This window comes from Saimiri boliviensis, chromosome 9 (assembly GCF_048565385.1).
Source record: "Saimiri boliviensis isolate mSaiBol1 chromosome 9, mSaiBol1.pri, whole genome shotgun sequence".
Taxonomy (NCBI): Eukaryota; Metazoa; Chordata; class Mammalia; order Primates; family Cebidae; genus Saimiri; species Saimiri boliviensis.
Window position 1 is genome coordinate 34,969,420 of NC_133457.1, and position 25,826 is coordinate 34,995,245.

At 36.4% G+C, this 25,826-nt stretch overlaps 1 long non-coding RNA gene and 1 other non-coding gene across 2 annotated transcripts; one reads left to right on the forward strand and one right to left on the reverse strand.

Moving 5' to 3' along the window:
* The first annotated feature begins 278 nt into the window (after nucleotides 1-278).
* LOC141585619 (uncharacterized) lies at nucleotides 279-19,609 on the forward strand. The gene is made up of 4 exons (XR_012519196.1): nucleotides 279-884; nucleotides 1,441-1,596; nucleotides 2,157-2,320; nucleotides 19,478-19,609. It is a non-coding gene; the product is annotated as an uncharacterized LOC141585619 (long non-coding RNA).
* Nucleotides 16,990-17,092, reverse strand: LOC120368354 (U6 spliceosomal RNA). Its single transcript, XR_005582513.1, has one exon. It is a non-coding gene; the product is annotated as a U6 spliceosomal RNA (small nuclear RNA).
* Nucleotides 19,610-25,826: the final 6,217 nt, after the last annotated feature.

Here is a 25,826-nt window from a genome sequence, read left to right on the forward strand (position 1 = left end):
AAAGTTGTATTTCTGTGTTTCAGCTAATCTCTTGATGTTGGTGGGTGTAGAGCCCCAGATGTTAGAGCTAATGCAATATGCATTGGTCCATCACATTGGGAAATCTCTAGTCTCTGCAACAAGGAATTAATAAATCTAGTAATTGTGTCATGTCTGTAATACAGGCTAGGAAAAAAAAAATTGCGTAAACCATTTGATAAATGTGCCTGCCCAGATAGCATGTGTTTCTGAGGCCCTCCACAGGGATTCACCCAAAAGGTTGCCCAGGCATTCTTTTCTTCCACTGTGTCCTCTGTAGGAGGAGCTGGCACAAAACAGAATGGTTGTTTATTTAGTGTGGCATTGGCATCTAATTAATAGCATCCAAAATCAATTCTTTATGCTTTGTTTCTTATCAACACCCCTCTCCAGAACACGAGTTCTCTAAGGCAATTAGAAATAATCATGGGCTTGCCAAAATGCTCTTTTCGATTTTCTAAACATTTTAACTAGAATGTGCTTCAGTTTTAGCTTTTAAGAGGCTCTTTTTTATTTAAATAAAATGAACAACTAAGCAGTTGTCTGAAGCATCAGGACACTATATATATGTATCCAGAATGACATATGCAATATGCTTTGTAAAACATTTCTGACTTTCCCTTTTAATTTTTCTGCAGCATGTTTAAGAGTATGAATTTAAAAATAATTGTGATCACATCATCGTCATCGATTCTTGTACCTCTTCAGTGTGCTAACAACACAGAGGTATGGACGTGGGAGAAGAAGAAGGAAACTGAGAAGTAAAAAGTTCGCAAAGGATATCTCTTGAGGACAGCCTCATATTTACTATGATTATGTCAATCTCTTTGCTGCTAGAAGATTTCTGTGCCATTTATGATGACAAGGTATATAGGCTTGAGTAAACCAATAAATAATAGGAAGCTGTGTTCCCATGTGTACCCAAGGTGATTAATCTCGTAGAGCCTGAGGACAAAATAATTAGAAGGTGCCACATCACAATTAACACAAGGGATTATTGACCACATTATCTTGGATGGACCTTTGGTAGGACGGTCTCATGCCAGTCAGAAAACCACTATACTCACATCACTGTAAATATGCCTTGTGCCATCAATATGTTTTGAAGCAAAATCCACCACCCACAGACTTTTGTAAATAAATTATTAACATTAGCTTCATTTCATCTCTTTCTGGACCCAAGAAGATTGGGTTATGGGTTGCCAAGAAGATTATAAACCCAAGAAGGCAAAGATTGTATCTTGTATGTCCACCTTGATAGATCTGTTGGTTATGGCTACTGGGGCACTGTGTTGAGGCTACTTGCAGCTGTAATGCCATGATGGATTAGTCATATCTTCCATGGGTAAGGAAAACAGTGCTGTGATACATTGTCTGAATGTTTGCCAGCCTTGTTCTAAATCTTCACATTTTACTTCCTAGAAAATCTGCAGTTGACTCTTGGCTGTTGTTCTCAAGATTCCCGTTGGTGTGCAACATCTCTTTGTAATTCAACAACACTTTCTTCTACAGTAAGAAGGAGCTTAGAGTCATATCAGAAAGACTGACTATCCTGGGTCAGAACCTCAATATTTCTGGGTAATTATTTTGCTTTATTGAAACAAAAGATCAACTGCTATGATAATGTGAAATGTTATAACATACTTTCTAACAAAAAAACTAAAAATGAATGGATGGAATAGTCTAAGAGTCTAGCAAATAATTTTATCACTACTGTTTAGACCTGGCTAGAGCTATAGAAAATGGCAGAAAAGTAGAGAAGCCAAGAAAGTGAGAGAGGAATTGGCTGGACTTCACATGTGAAGTGACAAGGAAGCCAATAAGAGATTTGATTATAAGAGTGAAGAAAAATCTTCCAATCCCAGTGACAAAGTAAAGGAATAAACTAGATGCTGGAAAGGGTAGGATAGATATAATATAAGATGTTAAAGAGATGAAGTTGATCAACATCCTAGCATAAGATATACAACTGTGATGGTTTTAAAACATGTCTACAAATGTTTTGACATTTTCATTAAAAGGTAGAATAATTTTCCACCATTGAATAAAAACCGGTCATGGTTTAGAGAATTGCTTTCAGAGGCTAGTTCTTAAAAGGTGATACAGCTAATGCTGGCTCGCTCTCTCTTTCTTCATAGGCATGCACCTTTGGAGTCCTGAGCCACAAAGTAAGAAACTCAGTTGCCATGTTGAAGAGACTCTCTGGAAAGGCCATAAAAAGATAGAGAAAGACACTAAAGGAGCCCCAGCCGTTCTGGCCCCCATGTAATTGAGCCACCAGACAGCACCAACCATCAGACATGTAAGTGAACGATACTTCAGGTGATTCCAGTTCCACCTACAGTCTGATTCAGCCATGTAGAGACTCCAAATGAGAAGTGCCTAGCTGAATCCAGTCAATTCCAGGACCATGAGAGATAATAAAGATAACAATAACAAGCATTATTGTTGTTTTAAGCCACTAAATTTGGGGATCGTTTGCTACACAGTTGTAGGTAACGGTAACTATACTTTCTTCTCTTCATCAGGGATAGAAGTAGACTACCTTTAAAGGTTTTTGCAATTCTAAAATATACTAGGGAATCTAAGTTGAAGTTGAGGCTAATGTAGCTGGATAAAATTTGAAACACATTTTAGAGTTATATTATCCCCATAATGTGCCTCTTTCCCTTCCTTCTCCTCAAAGCACAAATTTCTTTGGCATTGTCTCAGGAGGGGAGGAATGCTGCAGGACTAAAACCAGAACATGTCTTGGCTTTGTTTCCCTAATGTAAGCCTTTAGAAAATCACATGCATTTTGTAGAAGTGGAAGAAAGGAAGCAAGGTAACATGCAAGAAGAAGCAGAGTAGCTTGGAAAAAATGTCTAAGTCATTAACAGGGAAACTACCAGCCACCTCAACTAGAAGAATATTTTTTTGGGCTGAGGTTGGAGTGAGAAGCAAGAAGGGAAATATCTAAGCATCATGCAAACAGAGAGGGCTGTGGGCATCTCTTTGGCAGCAGCCAAAGGAAGCAGTAAGTCTCCAGAGAAGAATGTTATGTCTGGACAGTAGGATTCTGGGAGGTCTTGAAATCTCGTCCTGTGTCCCAAACACAGCATGACATTGTTGACTGAGATTTTTTTCCCCTCTCATATGAGTAAAATAACTTTGCTGCAGGAAAAAAAAAAAAAAAAACTGAGAGTCAACATCAATGATAGGTCAGTGAGGCACAAGCTTCAGTGACAAGGAGAGGTTCCTACTTTGTGAGGCTTATGGGGCTATGAACCTCAACAAGAGAGACAGCTAGTGAAGGAAAACTTGAAGAGGTTTAAGTGTTCGTAAGAAATTTTTCCAAGGATATTCAGGTGAGATTTTTGAGGTACTGGAGTTTTTAAGTAATACACACTGAGAAGGATATCCGGGATGTCTTATATTTATTGTGAAAGTGAACTGCATTATCTTCAGAATGATAAAGCCTGGGAAAACTCGGGTTCCAAATCAGTTCTTTGGAGTCTAGAGTAACCATTCTAAAATGATTCTGTGATCTAATTGGCAATAACTAAGCCTCTGATAGACCACTGTGCAAATCTAATTCTATGATTCTTGGTAATTGTAAAATTAAGTTTGTTCAGAAAGCTTCATTTCCTTCTATTTCTTAAACAATAATCTAAATAAATACTGCCTTTTTAAGATTAATCTCTTTTTCCCTCATGTGCATATAGAAGTGTGACTGTTTCTCTGTAGTAGCAATTATCTCCTTCCAATTTGGGTTATTTTGTTATTTGTGGCAGTCTCCCCATGAGACTCTGAGCTCCTGAAGGGCAGTAACTTTGTCCTGTTCATTAAAGGATTCCAACAATTCATCTTTAAAAACACTACATGTAATATTTCACTTATTGAAAACATATTTATAGAATACCTGTGTTGTGCCCAGCACTGTGCTCAATAAATGACTCAAGGAATTGAAAATTAAAAGCTTCTCATGTGTGACAACAAAACTATATTACACAGCTAAGAAATGTCTTCAACAATATTTTAAAAGAAAAACATAGTTATACAAATCTATCTGCTTTATAAATATTTTATTTTGGACATTTTCCTCTATATAAGAGATATGGACCCATAGTTTTCAGTTTTTGTGCTAACTTTGGTATTTGTATAAAGGTTATAAGAGATTTGTATATTATATTGAAATCATTGCATATGTTTCTGTGATCTGCAATAATCTTTATACAATTGGAATCTGTTCTTTTAAGTTTAGTAGAATTCATCTATAAACCTATCTAGGTTCAATGTGTAAGAGTTTGAAAGCTACAATTCCCATCTTTGCAAAAATAAAAATAAATATAAAATTGAGCAAACTGAATATCAACAACTACTCTTGCATTCATCAGAGAATCGAGGTCAAAGGACAAATCACTGCCAGCTTGGCCAACAGGGTGAAACCCCCTTTCTACTAAAAATACAAAAGATTAGCTGGGTATGGTGGCACGTCCCTGTAGTCCTGGCTACTTGGGGGGCTGAGAGAGGAGAACTGCTTGAACCTGGGAGGTGGAGGTTGCAGTGAGCTGAGCTCACACTGCTGTACTCCAGCCTGGGCAACAAGAGCAAAACTCTGTCTCAAAAAAAATAAAAATAAAAAAATAAGAAAGAAAATCAACTAATGTAATCCATTACAACCACAGGCTACAGAAGAACAATCAAGAGATTATATCAATAGATATAGAAAAAGCATTTGACACAATTGAACATCCATTCATGATAAAAACTCTCAAAAAACTAAGAATAGAGGGGAACTTCTTCAACTTGATAAAGCACATCAACAATAAACCTACAGCTAATATCATAATTAATGACAAGAAACTAAATTCTCTTGGCCTAAGATTAGGAACAAGACAAAGATGTCCCCTTTCACCACTCTTATTCAACACCATACAAATTTAGCTAATGGTATAAGACAGGAAAAGAAAGTAAAGGTATACATATTAAGGAAAAAATAAAATTGCTTTTGTTCACAGATGACATGATTATCTTATGTAGAAAACCCCAAAGAGTCAACAACAATAAACTGGAACTAATAAGCAATTACAGCAAAAGTGCAGGACACAATGGTAATATCCAAAGCCAATTGTTTTTCACGTATCAGCAATAAAAAACTGAAATTTGAAAAAGACACTTAGATATAAAGGTAAAAAAAAATCATGTACAAGGAAAGTTTTTGAGGAAAACTACAAGCCTCTCATTAAAGAAATGAATGACAATCTAAATAAATGGAGAGGCATTCCATATTTATGAGTAGAGAGACCCAATACTTTAAGACAGCAGTTCTTCTCAATATGATCTATAGGTTGAATGCAATCCTCCCAAAAATCAAAGTTATTTTATTTACACCTACAAACTGATTCTAAAGTTCTTATGGAAAATCGAGAGTCAGAATAGACAACACGATATTAAACAACAATACTTATCACCAGGCCCCACCTACCATGTTGGGGATTATATTTCAACATAAGATTTGGAGAGGACAGACATTCAAATTACATTATTGCTTTTAAGAATTATATTCCAGACATAAAATTAGAGTCAAATATATTGCATTATTTTTAAAGTCCTGGAGTCTGACTAAAAGACTAGAAATGTGATGGTCAAAGAACAGAAATGGCTGACATTGGAAAATAACTTTGTCTGAGTCTGGGACAATATGTATGCTATTGTCCAGAATAATTCAATAGTTGCTTCATAAAATGAATAGTTAGCCCCTTGAAAATACATTGAGTATTAATTGAAAAATCAATTAATTTGAAGAAAGTAGAAATCATTTAATTGCACACAAGTTAGTTGCATCTGCAATTTGCATCTACAAAAGTTTTTTCTGAATTTCAAACACATTATAAAAATCAGACTCTTCTGAGATTATAGATTATAAAAATCTGATCTTTGAGAACTTTGGGATGTCAACTTCTCTCTGATAAATAGTAACACTTAAAAAATACTAATTGAACCAATAGCTGAAATAAGGAATCATATATTAAAGCTAATAGATTTGTTCTTCTTATGATGGTTTCATCTCCTATTATTTTAAAAAAATTGAGCAGCAGTAAAAAATTAAAAGTGTTATATGACTGTCTGGAAGCATAACAGTGCACTGGGATCAAAGAATAAATTTCCAAAGGTGAACATCTTAGGCTAAAGTCCCACTTAAGTTTATTTTCTCAGTAAAGACGGAGGAATCTTTCGTGTCTCCCTTCCCCCATTATCATTAACTCAGAAGAAAATAGAGACAAAATTCAAATCAGACTCCCTTTTGTCTCCATAAGCGAGACAGAAACTACAGATTTATGACTAGGACTAAGAGGTAGAATTATATGTTAAAGAATATTAATGATGGTATCCACTTTAGAGTTTGATTATCAGAATATTTGCAGGGAGACAATAATTCACACATTTTTAAAGAAGAAAGTAAGAATGTGATCAAGAAATAAGTGAATAAAAAGGAGACCAAGATACATGTTTAGAAATTATTTATTTCAGAGGTCCCTAACCAATGGTCCATGGATTTTTAGTGAAGCACTTCTAAGATCTGTGACTCCTTTGAATTTGAATGCAAAATTTTATAGATGCATGTGCAAAATTTTATAGATAACATGTGCATCTGAGGCAGGCAGATTACCCAAGGTCGGGAGTACAAGACCAGCCTGATCAACATGGAGAAACTCCAACTCTACTAAAAATACAAAATTAGTCACGCACGGTGGCACATGCCTGTAGTCCCAGTTACTTGGGAGGCTGAGGCAGGAGAATCTCTTGAACCAGAGGGTGGAGGTGGCAGTGAGCTGAGATCGAGTCATTGCATTCCAGCCTAGGTGACAGAGCGAGACTCCGTTTAAAAAAAGTAAAAGGTTGAGTCACAAATTTAATCTCCTCATTTTATAGATTAAAACACAGAGGCCCAGACAAAGGAAGTGACTGCACTCAGTGCAAGCAACACTAATCAGTAGAGCCATGAGTCATCTAGGCACCTAGATTAGAACTCATCTGTCTTTGGCCACTGTCCTTTGCCTCTACATAACCCCCGACAGCACCAATTCCTTAAAGATATGCAATCTATTTTCCTCATCACCAAGATTTCACTTCATATCATAGCAACATGAAATAGACTGGGATAGTTTAAGCTAAGATACGGTCTCAGTAATCTATGTTTATTAACATTAATGCTCAATGATATCTATAAGAAATAGTAGTTTGTAGGAATCTGACCAATGACTGACCTATGATGGTTCTCAAGGAGTCATGGCCAGTTTATATTAAGACCATGTAAGTGCTTTGTGTTTTACTTTAAGCCATTATTTCACTCTAAGGATTTTCTTTACAGTTCTATAAATATAAAACAACATAAATTATACTGTTTTATCCATATTTTAATGAATTATGTGATACTCAAACAGCAGATTTAAAAAGAAAATGAGTCCCAGAACCAGGGAGGGAATGAACTCTGCAATTGCACTGTCTATTTGCAGTCTACTTTACCTTGAAGGTTTTATATTAAAATTTCTGTTAATTTTTCTAATGCTAAAGAAATGCACTTGTAAAGTGCACCATCTGTGCTTTGTCTGATTAGCTGGTCAAAATGGAATGGATGTCAAATTCTGAGTCCCTTTTATTTTTATGAAAATAAAAAGAGCTTCGCTTCTAACTCAGCTTTATGAGCAAATCAATGAGAAGTCATCTACTGCATAATCTTCCCCTAGAAAGTGATAAATATTTACAGTATATAATGAGATTTCATGTCAAAAATTGATGGTATTTATTGTGTTTTAATAAAAGCAGATTTGAAAACATTAGTTTTATTAAACAAAAAACAGAATATTGTTTTTAAAAATTGCCATTTTCATATTTGCTTTTCCTGTGGAGACCTTATATGCAAAGGCAGGTTTTTAGCTAACTGTATTACTATGGAAATTAGCTCCAACTGAATAGAAATAGTACAAAATAATGAAAACACTAATACATCTTTACACATTGTATTATTCATCTATCAATTACTTTCTCTTTTGTGGGGCTCACTCTTCCAGGTTTGGCTGTTTAACAGTCATATATTTCCCAATATTTATTCTCAATTTCTTTTCTCAATCTTGATCCTAAAAATTTACTAAAAAAGAATATTTAAAAGGTCATAGTGTCTTTTCCTGCATAAATCAGAGATATAAGACTGTTACTAACCCATTTTCTAATTATTTAAGTAAATGTTAAGAGAAGCATTTGTTTCTCATATAAAAAGCTTTTCACAAACAGGTCAAATACATTATAGGTGGCCGAAACAGAGACTTTTTTTTCATGATTTTGCTAGATTCTCTGGCTCCTGAAGAAATTAGTTCAAAGGATCATCTCTTCAGATTTTGACATTTAGAAGCTAGTAACTCTCCTATAGTGAAAAAGACTCTTAGAGATTGATCTGGAGAATATGTGAGAATAATGGCAGCCCATAATGAAAATGCCATTAAAGACAACTCTACATTGAAGATTATAACTCAAATGCTCATCAGTCTCTAGTATAAAATAATAGAGTTTGTTAGTGACCATAGTTTACTAAGAAATGCAGATGCACCTAGATGCTAAGATTCACACTTTAAAACAATAGTGTGCTAAATGAATCCACATGGCTGAACTCAAATCAAGGGTAAAAGACATATACAAAAAGAACTGAAAAAGTGGAAATGGTATCCATACACCAAATTTTCTCTCCTTTCCTTCAGTTTATTTCATTTCTCATTTTCTAACTTTTTTAGTTGATATCTATTCTTGATAAGTACTTGAAGATTATAAATTTTCTTCTAAACCCTGTTTTATCTGCATCCTATAGATTCTAAAGTATCTTTATTATATTTTTTCCTAAATATGCTGCAATTTTTATTTTCTATTTTCTCTAGATTTTAATAAAATGTTTTTACAAATTTCAGGAAAAAGAAATTTTTTTCTTTTTTTGAGATGGAGTCTTGCTCTGTCACTCAGGCTGGAGTGCATTAGCACAATCTTGGCTCACTGCAACCTCTGCCTCCTTGGCTCAAGCAATCCTCCTGCCTTGGCCTGCTGAGTAGCTGAGAATATAGGCCTACACCACCATGCCTAGCTAATTTTTGTATTTTTATTAGAGATGGGGTTTCACCAATTGGCCAGGCTGGTCTCAAACTCATGGTCTCAAGTGATCCTCACATCTTGGCCTCCCAGTGTGCTGGGATTACAGGTGTGAGGTACCATACCCTAGTTTTTATCTAGTTTTATTATTACATGGTCATTAGAGAAGCTTGCACCTATGATTCTTATTTATTTTTAATTCAGAACAGATTAAGGATTTTCCAGTGGTTCAATATACAATCAATTTTCTCAAATATTCCAAGGTTCATTCAAAATTAATAAGGTAGAGAAATGCCTCATCAATTATCTTTACCTTATTATTTATATTATTTTGATATTCTGTATACTTAATTATTTTCATTCACTTGCTCTAACATGGACCCAGAAAGGTGCAATAACACATCCCTTTAGTGTTTTTATGTCTATTTCTGCCTCTATCACCTGTCTTTTATGCTTTATGAATGTTTGGCACATTTATGCTTTATGAGTGTAACTGTAATATGTCCATTCTGAACACTTCTGAACTATTAGCTTTCCTTTTCTCTTTTTTAATGCTGTTTAGCTGGAGATCCTAGTTTATTTTTGTTCGTATTTTCTGGTATATACTTGTACATTCTTTGATTTTCAGTCTTACTGAAGTACTTTGTTTTAGGTAAGTCTATGCCAAAGAGTATAATCCATCCTGATTTTTTTTTTTGAAAGCTAAGTTAAGCCTTTTAATAGGTTATTTACTGATACAAAAGCAGTGTTTTGTCTTTCTTACATCATATTATTTGTATTGCATTTTCTTTGTGGTTTTTAAAATAGTATTTCATTGTAAGTTTTGTTTTCTTGGCATCTTTTGTATTGTTTATCTGCTAATTAAGTTATATGTGTTTTTCTTTATTAGCTTTATAATAATAATTTAACATTAGATCTTTAGTCACATGCTTCTTTTGAATATATCGTCTCTAAGTTCCCTGTTATGAATAATAATTAAAAACTGGAAATTTCCTCTTTATTTTCTCTCTTCTTCCCTCTTACCTGACTTTAGTTACTAATGGTGTTTATTTTTAATAAATTAAATGAGATTATGAGTTTATTTAATTTCTGACCCTCTTTCTTCCTTGCCTGTCCATTTTTCTTTTTTTAACTTCAGACAGACTCCATCACCCAGGCTGGATTACAGAGGCGCCATCTCCACTCACTGCAATCTCTGCCTCCTGGGTTCAAGCAATTCTCCTGCCTCAGCCTCCTGATTAGCGAGAACTACAGGCACCTGCCACCACATCTGGCTAATTTTTGTATTTTTAGTGGAGACAGGGTTTCACCATGTTGGCCAGGCTGGTCTCAAACTCCTGACTTCAAGTGACCCATGCACCTCAGCCTCCCAAAGTGCTGGGATTACAGGCATGAGCCACCACACCCAGCTGACTGTCCAAACTTGTTAAATATATCATTTCTGTATTGACAAGGCATAAAACATTTATTTTCTATTCTGACGTGTCAACTTCCATATTTGCTTTCATTTAGGTTCTATAGATTCAGTATTTATTTTCAGTCATTTTGCCAGTGTTTGTCTAGTTATTTCTTATTTGGCCCAAATTCATTTTCTAGTGATCCTCTCAAGAAGAACTCAATGGCCAAGATTCTCTGAGCTCTTGCTTGGTAGCATCTGTTGTTTATAGGTATTATATATTCAATCAAATTTGAGTAGTTACACTCATCTTTGACTCGAAGTCATTACTTTGTGTGTTTTGCAAGTGTTGTTCTACAGCCTTCTCACGTTAAATATTTGTAAGAAGAAATATAAGGCCGGCATTTTGTTCTTCTCTTAGGAATTTTTATTTTACTTTATTTTTCTTGGTTGCTGCTGTGGCTGCAGTGCCTCCTCCCCTTCCTATTCTTTTTCTCCTCCTCCTCCACCTTCTTCTTCATCTTCACCTCTTAAAGTGCAAATATAAGTCTTAGAGTTGACCATACTGCATCACTTTTCCTGCTCTGCTGGGAATCAACTGACAATGCTGAACTTTACTGAAGCCTGGTGATCTTGGAAAATGGTACATATTAGAGAAATTCCCCACCATTTCATGTTCTGGGAAGCTGCTTACCACAAAGCACTACACTTCCACATGAGACTTAGATAATACTCATGGATGCCACCTTGTTAACTTATGACAAGGAACAAACAGACTCTGCATATTCTCATTCTTTGCCTCATAAATGATTAGCTTAACTGTTTGCACACATCCCCTGCCCACTGATCAGAGCAAAATACTTGTTAACTAAACTTTTATTAATTTTCTCTCCTTCCCCCAGGAACCTGAACTTTGACCCACCCTCTGCCTAACCCAATAAACAACCCCTTGTTAACAGCCCCTCCCCAAAACAGGCTGATTTTAGGGTAGAATATTTTCTGATTTATTGTCTGACCATACATATTTCTTCTGCTACTTCACCGTTTTGGACACATTCTTGCCTCCACCCTAGGCACTGCTTATGAAAATTTGCATGATTCTTAATATTTACATTCAAATCCCCAAATTCTCTGGGTATTCTTTTTATCATCCTCTGAAGTTAAACACAGTTGGAAAATAAAGTATAAACAAAATAGAGTGAAGGGCACAGGGCTCCTTTGATGGGATCCATTATCCCCAATTTTCTTTTGTGTGTCTACCTCTTCTTCACCATTCCTCCTGAATCTGACTGATCTATTCTCAATCTTTTTATCTTGAGTCTAAAATAAGGCTTTTGAAAATCAAATCTGTTTTTTTGGTTGTGTTTTGTTTTTTGGTGCTTTGCTGACCCATTTTCCCTTAAAATAATCAATATGGAATGCAGAGTAAGGAGGGGGAGACAGGAACTACAGAGGAATGAAGAAGAATGGCATCCTAGATTGATATGAACTATTTTCATTGATATGATAGAAGTGTCCCTAAGTCATCCACAGTCTTATTAATGCTTCCTCCTCCTCTAAGACCCCCCATAATCTGCAAGATAACTGGGTAAATTTGGGGAGGGATGTCTCCATTCCCCAGACAGAGCCAAGCAGCATCCTCGGACACCTCAAGTCCAAGTCCCATAGGTAATAAGGCGTTGAGTTAACCTACCCCAGCCTCCTTTGATACCATCATTTACTGAGAGCATCTGACTAGATAATACACAATTATATTTCTTCTCTTCATCTTTTTTTCAAATATCCAACATACAACTAGTTCACTGCCCACTCAACTTTCTATGTTAATATCTCTTTATTTTTCCACCCAGAATGACATAGTTCTTTTATTTTTACAGTGAAAAATATTTTTACCTCTCAAAGTCTCTGTTTCTTCATAAAATGGGGATTATTATATCTTTTTTAGAGGTGTCATTTCTATGATGCTATCAAGAGAATATGCTGAAATTGGAGATCTGATATTATTTTGTAGATCAGAAATGACTATCAATATTGGCTATAATTAATTGTTTACGATATACAGCAATTTCCATGATTATAGAAATATTAGCTGGTCAGAAGAAGCCTCTAAAAATCCAAAGAAAAGCACTGGAAATGGCAGTCTTCCCAGGGCTTCTTAGATGCTGCCCTTCATTTACTGAGGCTGTGTAAACTTGTGCATACCTTCAGTAAGTACATGTTCCTGGGGTTTTGGCTCAGATGGATGCTCATGTAGCCCCAGTTTGCCACTTAATTGTTGTCATAATAATATGATCAGGCACATCTGGCTGAAGGAGATGGGGCTATAGTGCTTGTATTAATATCTAGCAAACCAAAATTATAGAATGACTTTTCACTTAATGAGCAGGATAGTAGTTAGTATCCATCATTTCAGCTGTTTTGCCTGGTCTGCCCCTTAATGTTAACTCACATTGAGGAATTTGCTACCCTCCTCTCAGAGGGGGTTGTGCTTCTGACACTTATTTTTGTATATAATCTTGAGAAGGGACAATTGGTGGTAGAGTTGTCTTATGTGGCTTATATAAGTTTATTTTATCAGGAGCCAAGAAGAGGAGAAGGCAGGCTTGGCATCCAGCATGAGGTTTCTTTCTGATCCTCAGTGAGTGGGCATCCATATACCTCCATGGCTTTTGGACATCCATGATTGTGGCAGATCACTGTGACTCATTAGGCCTAACTGGCTGACAGACCCATCTGTTGTTAAGGAACCCAACTCAGATCTGTGCAGTAAGGGAGCAAAACAAACCACATATCTGAATCACAGGACAGAAGGAGAGCTATAGTCATCTGCTGATATATACACATATTTTTTAATTTAAATAAGGTTTTCCCTTCAAGCAGGTGGAGCAATGTACCTTACAGGGCTTTTGTGATTGGCTCCCAGCCAGTCTTCTGCATTTTTCTTAGCTGGCATCAGGATAAACTAATGTTTTTACTGAATTGACCCTCTATTACTTCATTTTCATCAGCTCACAACCAATTGATGAGATACAATTTAATACAATGCAATTAATGTCACAGAATTTTCTATAGAAAAGCATCAAAAAATGAGCTAAACCCTAAGTGCCAACCAGTGGGAATTGGAGTATAGGAATAGGAAACATAGAAGACAATGTAAACCTAGGAGAGAAGGAAGCACCAAGAAATATATAAATAATTTATGCTGCCAGTGCTGAGAAAGAAAGGGATTATTTTTAAAAAAGCTAGACAACACATGGTTAATAATTACTAAGATGCTTCTAAGGATTCAATAAACCTTCTCAAAATAGGCAACCTGTAAATTGCGCTTTGGAGAAATGGGGGAAGGAGGACCTCAAGCTGGTGAAGAAAAGAAGGGCTATTTCTAGCAGAGGGGAAGATAAGAATGCAAGCAAAGAGCTGTGAAAAAGCATTCATGGCCCCATGCAATCTGGCACCTCCCTTCAACTACCTGTCATTTCCCACCAATACCCTACCACCTGAAGTATTTACTGTTTGTATATGTTCATTATTAAAAACTTTGAATGTGAAGTTAAGCTTACGGATTGTCATTTTATTCAATGAATTATATATAGTTCATTGGTAACATGATTTATGTTGATGTTAAATTATACCATAGTTTGCACATTGGTTGTCTCTTCAAGGTGGTTTTTAGTGTTTTTGACATGTCTCTAACATTCTTTGAGTATTGCTTTTTTTGAGTAACTTGTTGTGTATATTTTTAGTTGTAGTTCTGAAATTAACCTTTCCACTAAGGAGCCCTGATGCCTTTTAGTGGAGAATGGTATTTAGGAACCAATATCTGAGTACTAACTGTGCTCATTGCTATTAGCATTTCATTGCTTCTAGCTTATCCCAATGTTCAGAACTAGGAAAAATAGCTGAAAATGCACACACACATGCACAAACACTCACACAAGTACATATATTTTTTTCAGTATCTACCTGTTTATATATCAAAAACAATGAATTTACCTGATAATTACAATTCCAGTCACCTATGTTTATTCCCACTATCTTCTGTTCCGTGTTTATAATTCCTTTCTCCAGCAGTGAAAAATCTGACATCCATGTTATCACCAATATATTTACTTATTTCCTCACTCATAGAACGCACAGAACATGATTTCAGAATTGTTTGTACCATGGTGAAAATCAATTCTATTAAGTGGAATTTACTGTCTTTTTTAGAGCAAAACTTGCAAATAGTAAAAAAATACAAATATTTACAATTCATTGAGTTGTAATAAGTGCCTGCCTTCATAAAACTCACCCTGGTATTAAGATATAGAAAATGTCATCATTGTAGATGGCTTCCTTTCTCCTCTTCCTGGTAAATTCCCTCATTTAATAGGTTAGAGTTTTCTCTTCTGATTTTTTATATATATGAAATCATGTAGTGTGAATTATTTTGCATCTGGCTTCATTTGCTTGATCTTTCATTGTCTAAAAGATTCATCCATATTATTATATATGAATGAATAGTTTTTCATTTTTATTCCACTGTATTATTCCATTGCATTTCTATATCAAAATTACTTACATATTATTTAGTTGACAGATATTTGTGTTGTTCCCAATTTTGAACAATTAATAAAACTTCTATGAACATTTTCTCTAAAGTCTTGTGTAAAAATGTATGCTTATTTATCTTAGGTAAATTCATAGGAGTAGAATCGATATATCATAGGGAGGATTTACGTTCAGTTTTTAAAAACTGACAGGTTTCAAATTGATTGTATCATTTTCACTCTATCTTCAAAGTATAAGAATTATGGTGGTTCCATATCACTGACAATATTTAGTGTTGGTCTTTTTATAGTTTAACTATTCTGCTAAATATGGAGTAGTATCTCTTTAGGATTTAATGGCATTTTCCAGCTAACTAATGATGTTGGATCCTTTTTTATTTACTTATTGGTCATATATACTTATTTCTTTGTGAATTCTCTGTTCAAGTTTGTTTTCATTAAATTTTCTTTTTATTACTCAGTTATAGAATGCAAGTTTCTTGGTCTTTTTCCAGATATAACCTCAGGTTATAAAGATATCTTGGATTTTCTTCTAAAAGGTTTTAAGTTTAGCTTTTAAAATAGGTCTATGATTCATCTCAAATTAATTTTTGCATATTGCATGAAGGCCAGGTGAAGGTTCATTTTATTCTATGTGGGTATCCACATAGAAATCCTCAGTGCCATTATCAAAAGTTAATTGTACAATTTTGGGTGTATTTCTGGACTCGATGTTTTATTTAACTACCATTTTATAAATATTGTACTGTCTTTATATTGTAGCTTCAGAGTAAGTCATGAAGTAAGTCAGGTACTGTTAGCTCTCTTCCTATGTGTATTATTTTCTTTTAAGATTGCTTTGACTATTCTAGGTCACTTGTACTTTTGTTTTGTTTTGTTTTGTTTTGAGACGGAGTTTCGCTCTTGTTACCCAGGCTGGAGTGCAATGGCGCGATCTTGGCTCACTGCAACCTCCACCTCCTGGGTTCAGGCAATTCTCCTGCCTCAGCCTCCTGAGTAGATGGGATTATAGGCATGCACCACCATGCCCAGCTAATTTTTTGTATTTTTTGGTAAAGACGGGGTTTCACCACGTTGACCAGGATGGTCTCGATCTGTTGACCTCGTGATCCAGCCGCCTCGGCCTCCCAAAGTGCTGAGATTGTCACTTGTACTTTAAGAGAAATTTTAGAATCCACTTATCAATTTTTAAAATAAAAAGCATATTGTAATTATGATTAGCCTTATGTTGAGTCTGTATATCAACTTGGGAAGAGTTGACATCTTGATCATATTGAGTCTCCCAATCTGTGAACACGGTCTGTCATCCCATCTACTTGGGACTTCAAGAGTTGCTCTCATTAATACTTAGTGGATTCTGTGTAGAGATTTTGTTTGGATTAATTTGTCTTAAATTTTTATGTGTTTGGAACTATTGAAAATGGAACTTTAAAATTCTTATTTTAACATTGTATATTGAGATCTTGCTAAATTTGCTATGCAGTCTAGTGGATATTTGTACATTCTTTAAGATTTACTAGACAATCATGTCGTCTGCCAATACTGACAGTTTATATTCTTTTTTTTTTTTTTTTTTTTTTTTTTTTTTTGAGATCATGTCTCACTCTGTCACCTAGACTGGAGTACAGCAGTGTGATTATCTTGGCTCACTGCACTCACTGCAACCTCCCCTCCCAGGTTCAAGTAATTCTCCTGCCTCAGCCTCCTGAGTAGATGGTACCACAGGTACATACCACCATGCCTAGCTAATTTTTGTACTTTTAGTAGAGATGGGATTTCATCATACTTTCTGATTCCTTTCTCTTGCATTATTGTAGTTTCTTAAACTTCTCCTGTAATGTAGAGTAGAAATAGTGAGACAGTATCTTTGCCTTGATCACTGTCTTAGAGAGAAAGCATAAAGTAATGATGAGAAGATGTAAACTTCTTTATAAAATTTATGCAATCCTTGTATGGTATTCATGCTAGTCATCTCTGTACTGTTCCAATATTAGTATATGTGCTGCCAAAGCAAGAACATATTTTCTTTGAAAATCTGTGACTTCCTTGAGATCAGATTTCATGATTTAGTTATCTTTCTAGTCTATGCACCTAGCATAATGCCCCAAGCATGCAAGAATTGCAATAAGTGTTTTTTAAACAAACAAATAACAAACAACTTCTTAAAAGATTATTATGTAGAAGTAACCTAATAATATCCCAGGACCCTATTTTCCAGACGTTGTTGATGTAATACTAAGAGATGATATCATGCATTAATGTAAACCTTTTTACTGACAAATAAATTTGGGAGATTCTGGATCTCAAAAGGAAAAAGATACCTGCATAACAGAGTGGACAGTTCACATTTATACAAATTTGTAAAAGTTTTCCTAATATTGCTATGTAACTAAATTCCTTTATGATCCCTATTTCTACTGATGATTGGAAAGTAATGTAAACTTTCCAGTTACAGTTAACTCAATATTTTCCAGTTTAAAGTCTCCTCATTTAGGAAATGTACACTCAGTTTAACTTCTCCAGGTGGTATTCACCATTTCCTTTTCTAAATGGTATCCGGATTGTGGCAAATGTCTTCTGGGGCTTGCTCTTAGTGAACTCTGATTGAAGGGTAGCTTGTCTCACCTTTCTCTGGGCAATGGCCTTTTTTCCTACCGTTTCTGCTGTTCAAATGACTATAACAGGTATACCTTATTATTTATTGTCACAGAAAAATAAAGTCTCAATGCATCTATCCTTACAGTTATGAGTTGAATTATATCCCCTCAAAATTTATGTGACAAAATCCTAATTCCCAGTAACTTAGAATGTGATCTTATTTTAAAGTAAGGCCATTGCTGATATAATTAGTTGAGAGGTTATTAAGATGGGCCCCAATCCAATGTGACTGTGTCCTTATAAAAAGGGAGAAATTTGGAGAAAGATATGCATATAAGGACTATGCCACGTGAGGATAAAGGCAGAGTTGGGGTGATGCTTCTATAAGCTAAAGAACAGCAAGATATTTAAAAACAAACCTACCAGTTTGATGAGAAAATTTGAAAAAATGCTAGTCAGTAAAATTTTAGATCCAAAGCAATTTTAATGTTTTAAGCATTCATTTTTAAAGTTATATTTTATAGACTGGGTCTTGCTCTGTCTCTCGTGATGGAAAGAAGTGGCAGGATCATGGCTCACTGCAGCCTTGACCTCCCAGACTCAGATTATTTCTGTGCTTAACTATTTTAATCACCTCTCAGTATTCTTCCTCTTTTCAATAGCTTCTGATTGCTCATACTGTAAAGTCTCCATAACTTTAATCAGATTTTCAAGGCCTTTCATGATTTCTCCACAAGATAAATTTAAAATAGAAGTTTCTGCCACTTTTCTCCATTCATCCTTCAATGATTTTGCCAAAATGAATTATTAATACTCCTTGGCTATGAAGCATTATCAGTTGAAAAGTCTATTATTTGTTTAATACACATCTTACATCCTTACAGATGGTAAGATTTTTTTTTTTTGAAATTGATTCTAAGATAAATCCTGTTTTTATAGGCAGTAAAGTCTAGAAAGATAGTTGACCAAAAAGTAAGGAAGCAGAGTCCTTATGGTTTTCTACCTGTTATGTTCTCTGCTGCCTTTCCCTGGCTAGAACCATTTTCTCTGCTTTGTATGCTCCAGGACTACATATTCACATAGTCCTGCTCATCTAAAAATCTATGCAAGTATCTCCCCACTTAGAAATCAGTGAGGACTTTTGTCTTCATTGAGCTAAATGTAATCACTCCTACATGAACTTTCCTCTAAAATGAGAACTACTCACAGGCATTTTCTACTTTGTATTGGCAACTTTTTTGTTGTTGTTGTTGTTGTTGTTAGACTGCATGCAGGTTGAGGGCAATTCATAATTCATTGAATATTTCACACTCTGTTTTTGCTATTCCAACACAAAGTTCTAAGTACAGTATCTATTGAGCATTCCTCAATATATATTTGTTCAGCAAATATATCAATAAAAAGCACACATTTAATAAACCACAAGATTTCTTACTCTTCATATTCATTCTGTCACTAATTAACCATGACTTGCTTAACCTCTTAGGGCTGATGCCTCAAATTACATAATAGATGAGATAGTAGATGTGTGAATACTCTATGTAAACTGCGAGATCAGTTCAATATCTTAGCATTATTTCCTCTTCTTAAAAAATGAGGCAGTTGAACTTAATCTAGTTTTTAAAACCACCTGTAAGTAGCATTCCACAGTGATAAGATTGCCAGTTGTTGCTTTTTCTTAAGTGTGTTGGCTCGATGTGTCAGATGACTTTAAAAATCGAGGTACAGAACTTGCTTCCTGAAAAGCTTATCTTGGTAGCTGATGTGCTATTGAACGTTCCTACTGTGATTATTATTCCAGACAACTTTGCACCAGGTGGACAGGTCAAATGAGACCAGAAGTATTATGAACCAATGCTAATCAGGACTGTTTCCCGCACTCTGAGACCAAGAAGCCATTCTTACAAAGAAAGAGGTAGGTATTAGAGCAATATAAATCACCCAAGAGTTTGGTTCAAAACTTTTTTTATTAACTAAAACTTTTATTAATAAAAGTAGATTAAAGACATATTAAGAGTTCAATATTTTAAAGAATCACCCTTAGGAAATAGGCACATAGTGATTGGTGTTGGATGTAATGATATACCATAATTAATGTGAGCACTACAGAGTCTTTGAGCCCCACATCTCTGCATTGTGACGTATTTTCCAGTTCAATACTATTCATTTCAGTTAACTTTGACTCAATTTACATTTGTATCAATTTGAGGTAGCATTTGATATTGTGGAAAGAGGGTTGGCTTTTAGAATTCATGAACTTCCATATTAACTACTATTTGTGTGATGTTTAGCAACCCAGCTATTGTCTCTAAACCTTAATTTCCTCATCTGCAAAATGGGAACATTATTAGCCACTTCATATTTCATATAACGTCCCTAGAACAATGATTATATCCTCCTCTTCCCACTCCTTCAATTCATGCCAGTTCAATTTGACTTAATTTAGCAAACATCAACTATTTTTCAGCTATATTGCTGGGACACAACCATGCATATGGTAGCATCACTGCAAATACAGGCTTCTGGGAAGCTTCTGTAATTGAAAAGTTTTTCCTTGGGAAAATATGTATTATTTGATTATGTAAGGAATTAGATATTTTCATGTTTTATTTATCTCTAATCCAGTGGTTTATGAATGTCTAAATCAATGGGAAGATCATTAATGGAAAGCTTGATGTTTTCTCCAAAAATTTGGTGTCTACACCCTATTTTTCTATAAAATAAACACATTTTCTTAAATTTCAGGAAGACAGTAGTCTTCTATAACCAGGTCAGTGGACATGACCTCACTGGAAGGCATAAGTGAAGCTAAGCACTGCAATGGATGAGATGCCTCTGACTCCTCTTGTGCCCCACTTTCAGCTCAGCCCTGTCACTTTCCCAACCACTGCTGCAGTAACCAGTTCCACATGAGCTTTTCCACTCAAAACTCAAAATACACGCAATCCAGAAGTGTGAATGAATTAGGAGGCCAATAGATAAATTACTCCTTTTTCTATCTCCCAGGCAGATAGGTCTAAGATGTATTTTGTAAGACTTCTTAGAAAGGCTCATGTGATAACCATCTGTCACATAGTAGTGGTCAGCTCGATCATGCATCCTTGTCTTAGTTTTTCTCCTTTCCTGTTTCTCTCTACTTATCCCTCAATCCTGTTTCCTCCTATCACTTTAGGGAGAACTTTAGCTAAGACTGAACATAACAGGGCAATTTTTAAGGCTTAACTCCTCCTCATTCCATAGTTCTTAGCATGGTAAACTGGTTAAGGGTGGTCAAGTTTGTATAAGGGACCAATACGATTCTAGGAAAGAAAGAGTAAAATGTCCTTCTCTTTGGGGTTAAAGGTTATTGAAATGACTCTGATTTACAAAGATTGTCCTAAGTGAGGCTGATCAGCAGCAGAAGACATTCAGGGCCCTTAATTTGTGAAATTTTCCATAAGAGTAAAGGTGGATTTCAGTTGTTGCCCCAGACCAGGGTTGAGCACAGTGTAAGGATAAGGCTGAAAATGCCATCTAACCTCTACTTCGTGAATCCACTATGGGCAGATTACCTGTGCACGTGAGTATAATACAAGCAGCTGTAAAAATGAGAGCCCAGTTCTTAGTGGTATAAGCCATTACGGATAAGGGTAACCCTGAGGGAAGGTGCTTCTGTTTTCTGCTTTCCCTGTAAGCTCTTGTACTGAGCAGCAATGTCAGAACTAATGCATATGGTCATCAGTGGATGGGCAGGATTCCATAAGGCCTGTGCTATGTGTAAAACAAGATTCTGCAGTTTCTTCCTGCCAGAGCCTTTTGAAACCAGAGCTGGGTCCTAAGAACAGAACAGCTGTGGCAATGGTAACATCAGTGGCTGCAGCTTGGATGGAAGCATCCTTACCCTGAGGGAATGGGCCTGGAATGCAGATGAGTCAGTGGCACAGAGCACTGGAACAAGTTGACTGAGGCGGGATTGAACCAGGAAGAAGAGAGATAGGTTTGTGGTAAGGCAAGATAGAAGCTGGACTTGCAAAAATGAGTCTTTCAGCTTTTATGTAAGGGTAGCAGAAAATTAGGAGGCACTATGCTATGGATATCTCATGACCCAACTTTCATGGATTCTTCCAAGTCTCATTGAAAAATAAACAAAAATCCTGGCATGCTGCTGATCCTTCTAGTGACTCAAAGGTGAGAAAATGAAGCTATTAAGGCAAGGGATTATGGCAGTTAAGATTTCTTGACTCTTAGCTATTGTGGCAGGATTAGAACAATGGTCGTGTTTCTGCTTGAAGGGTTGTGCAGAGTCAGGATTTGTTGTAGTGTGTGCACCTTATCACAGGTGTGATGGCTTTCCTGGTTGGTGTGGGGCAGTAGTCAAGCACTATTGTTACAACTTTAATGAGGTTTCATCCTTCACCTTCTGTGAACCCTGGGTCAGCATCATATTTATCTCCATAAGAGGACTGGCTTCTCCCACAGATTATTCTCATTAACCAACCAGGAAGCAGGAAGGGTCCCAGATCTCAGAGGTTCCAGCTCATCCTCTTCCTACTTAACAGCCACCTTTTCTTTTTTTCACAACAAGCCCTGCTGTCCCCAGAACTAGATGCAAATATAATACACCTAAATCTACTGTGTTTCCAGCTTCCACAATATTACATGGTAAAATCTCTATGAGAAGCCCCTTATTTTCAGTCACTCCTGGAACATTCACTTCTCTGATCAATTCTTGCCTGATAGTACTGACAAAAACAATGGTTTCTATTTCACAACCTTGGGCAAGAGGCATTTCAGCCTGCCTTGGCCTGATTGTACTTGTGTAATATGGGTATTGGTGAGGACAGGTGGGGTTAAGGTAGGAATGGTGATTCGTGAGGAGAAGGTTCACCAAGGGGTGTCCCTCATGTGAATACAGCAACATTACTAAAAGAACATTAAAACACACTCTGCAAGGAAGTGAGAAATAAAGAAGGTGAAGGGAGCAGATTGGAGCCAAATTGGAGCATCTGCCTCTTTAAGGGGAGGCAGCAAATCTGAAACCTATTGTTATTAGGTGAGAAGAATGACATCCAGATTGCTAGATTTGATTTCATAAAAGATTGGAAACTCAAGTTCTTATTCAAAATTTTCCAATTTTTTTCAATTGATTTTATTTAATTTTTAATTCATATGGGTACTCATTAGGTGTATATATTTACGGGGTGCATGTTTTGATAAAGGCATGCAATAATCATATCAGGGTAAATTAGGTATCTATTACTTTAGAAATTTATCATTTTTTAATGTTATAAACTTTCTAATTCCACTTTTAGTTATTTTAGATATACAATAAATTATTGTTGACTATAGTCACCCTGTTGTGCTATCGAATACTAGGTTTTATTTATTCTTTCTACTATATTTTGCACCTATTAACATCTGAAAATCCCCCAAATCCCCTGTTACTCTTCCAAGCCTCTGGTAGCCATCATTTGGAGATAGCCAACTCTATCTCCAGGAGTTCGATTGTTTTAATTTTTAGCTCCCACATATGAATGAAAACATGCAAAATTTGTTTCTCTGTGCCTGGCTTATTTCACTAACATAATGTACTCCAGTTGCATTCATATATTTGGGAATGTTAGGATTTCATTCTTTCTTACGGCTGAATTATATTGTTCATATGTACCGTGTTTTCTTTATTAATTCATCTGTTGATGGACACTTAGGTTGATTTCAAATCTTGCTATTGTGAACAATGCTGCAGTAAACATAGGAGTGCAGATATTTCTTTGATATAATAATTTTCCTTCTTTAGGATACATGCCTAGCGATGAGATTGCTGTGTTATAGAATAGTTTTTTATTTTATTTTTATCTTTTGGGGAAACTCAATACTGTTCTCCATAATGGCTATATTAATTTACATTTCCATCAACAGTGTATGAGGGTTCTCCTTTTTCCATATCCTTGCCAGGATTCCTCATTGTCTGTCTTTTTGATAAAAGTCATTTTAGAGAGACCTGGCAAGATGGCCAAGCAGGAACAGCTCTGGTCTGCAGCTACCAGTGAGATTAATGCAAAAGGTGGGTGATTCTGCATTTCCAACTGAGGTACCTAGTTCATCTCATTAGGGCTGGTTAGACAGCAGATACAGTCCACAGAGGCATCACCTCAGCCGGGAAGTGCAAGGGGTTGGGGAACTCTCTCCCCTAGTCAAGGGAAGCCATGAGGAACTGTGCTGTGAGAAATGGTGCACCCTGGCCCAGATACTATGCTTTCCCAATGGTCTTTACAACCCACAGACCAGATTCCCTTGGGTGCCTATACCACCAGGGAATTTAAACACAACACTGGGTGGCCATTTGGGCAGACACCAAGCTAGCTACAGGAGTTTGTTTTTTGTTTTTTGTTTTCATACCCCAGTGGCACCTGGAATGCCAGCAAGACAGAAATGTTCACTTCCCTCGGATCCCACCACAACAGAACCCAGCAAGCTAAGATCCACTGACTTGAAATTCTCACTGCCAGCACAACAGTCTGAAGTCAACTGGGGATGCTTGAGCTTGGTGCGGGGAGAGGAGTCCACCATTACTGAGGTTTGAGTAGGCGGTTTTCTCCTGGCAGTGTGAATAAAGTCCTGGGGAAGTCCCAGATGGGCGGAGCCTCCTGCAGCTCAGCAAAGCCGCTGTAGCCAGACTGCCCCTCTAGATTCCTCCTCTCTAAGCAGGGCATCTCTGCAAAAAAGGCAACAGCCCCAGTCAGGGGCTCATAGATAAAATTCCCATCTCCCTGGGACAGAGCATTACGGGGAAGGGGAAGCTGTGGGCACAGCTTCAGCAGATGTAAATATTCCTGCCTGCCAGCTTTGTGCAGTGGATCTCCCAGCATGGCGTTCAAGCTCTGCTAAGGGTCAGACTATTTCCTCAAGTGAGTCTCTGACCCCTGTGTCTCCTGACTGGGAGACATCTCCCAGAGGGGCCAACAGACACCTCATGGAGGAGAGCTCTAACTGGCATCTGGTGGGTGCCCCTCTGGGACAAAGCTTCCAGAGGAAGAAACAGGCAGCAATGTTTGCTGTTCTGTAGCCTCTGCTGGTGATACCAGGCAAAAAAAATTCTAGAGTGAACCTCCAGCAAACTCCAGCAGATCTGCAGCAGAGGGGCCTGACTGTTTGAAGGAAAACTAACAAATAGAAAGGAATAGCATCAACATCAACAAAAATGACATTCACTTGGAAGTCTAATCCAGAGGTCACCAACATCAAACTAAGTTTCGTAAGTGAAGGAGAAATAAAATCTTTTACAGACAGGCAAATGCTGGGACATTTTGTCATTTGTCACAACCAGGCCTGCCTTACAAGAGCTCCTGAAGAAAGCACTAAACTTGCAAAGGAAAAACTGGCATCAGCGACTGCAAAAAACATACCAAATTGTAAAGACTATCAACGCTATGAAGAAAGTGCATCAAATAGTGGACAAAATAATCAGCTACCAACATAATGACAGGGTCAAATTCACACGTAAAAATATTAACCTTAAATGTAACTGGGCTAAATGCCCCAATTAAAAGACACAGACTGACACATTGGATAAAGAGTCAAAACCCATTGGTGTGCTATATTCAGGAGACCCAACTCACGTGCAAAGACATGTACAGGTTCAAAAAGGGATGAAGGAATATTTACCAAGCAAATGGAAAGCACAAAAAAGCAGGAGTTGCAATCCTAGTCTCCGATAAAACAGACTCTAAACCAACAAAGACCAAAATAAACAAAGAAGGGCATTACATAATGGTAAAAGGGGTCAATGTAACAAGAAAAGCTAACTATCCACCCAATAAAAGAACACCCAGATTCATAAAGCAAATTCTTAGAGAACTACAAAGAAACTTAGACTCCCATACAATAATACAGTGAGAATTTAACACCCCACTGTCAATATTAGACAGATCAATGAGACACAAAATTAACAAGTATATTCAGCACTTGAACTCAGCTCTGGACCAAGTCTGCCTAATAGACATCTACAGAATTTTCCACCCCAAATCAACAGAATATACATTCTTCTTACACCACATCACACTTAATCTAAAACTGACCACATAATTGGAAGTAAAACATTCTTCAGCAAATGCAAAAGAATAGATATCATAACAGTCTCTCAGACCACAGTGCAATCAAAGTGGAACTCA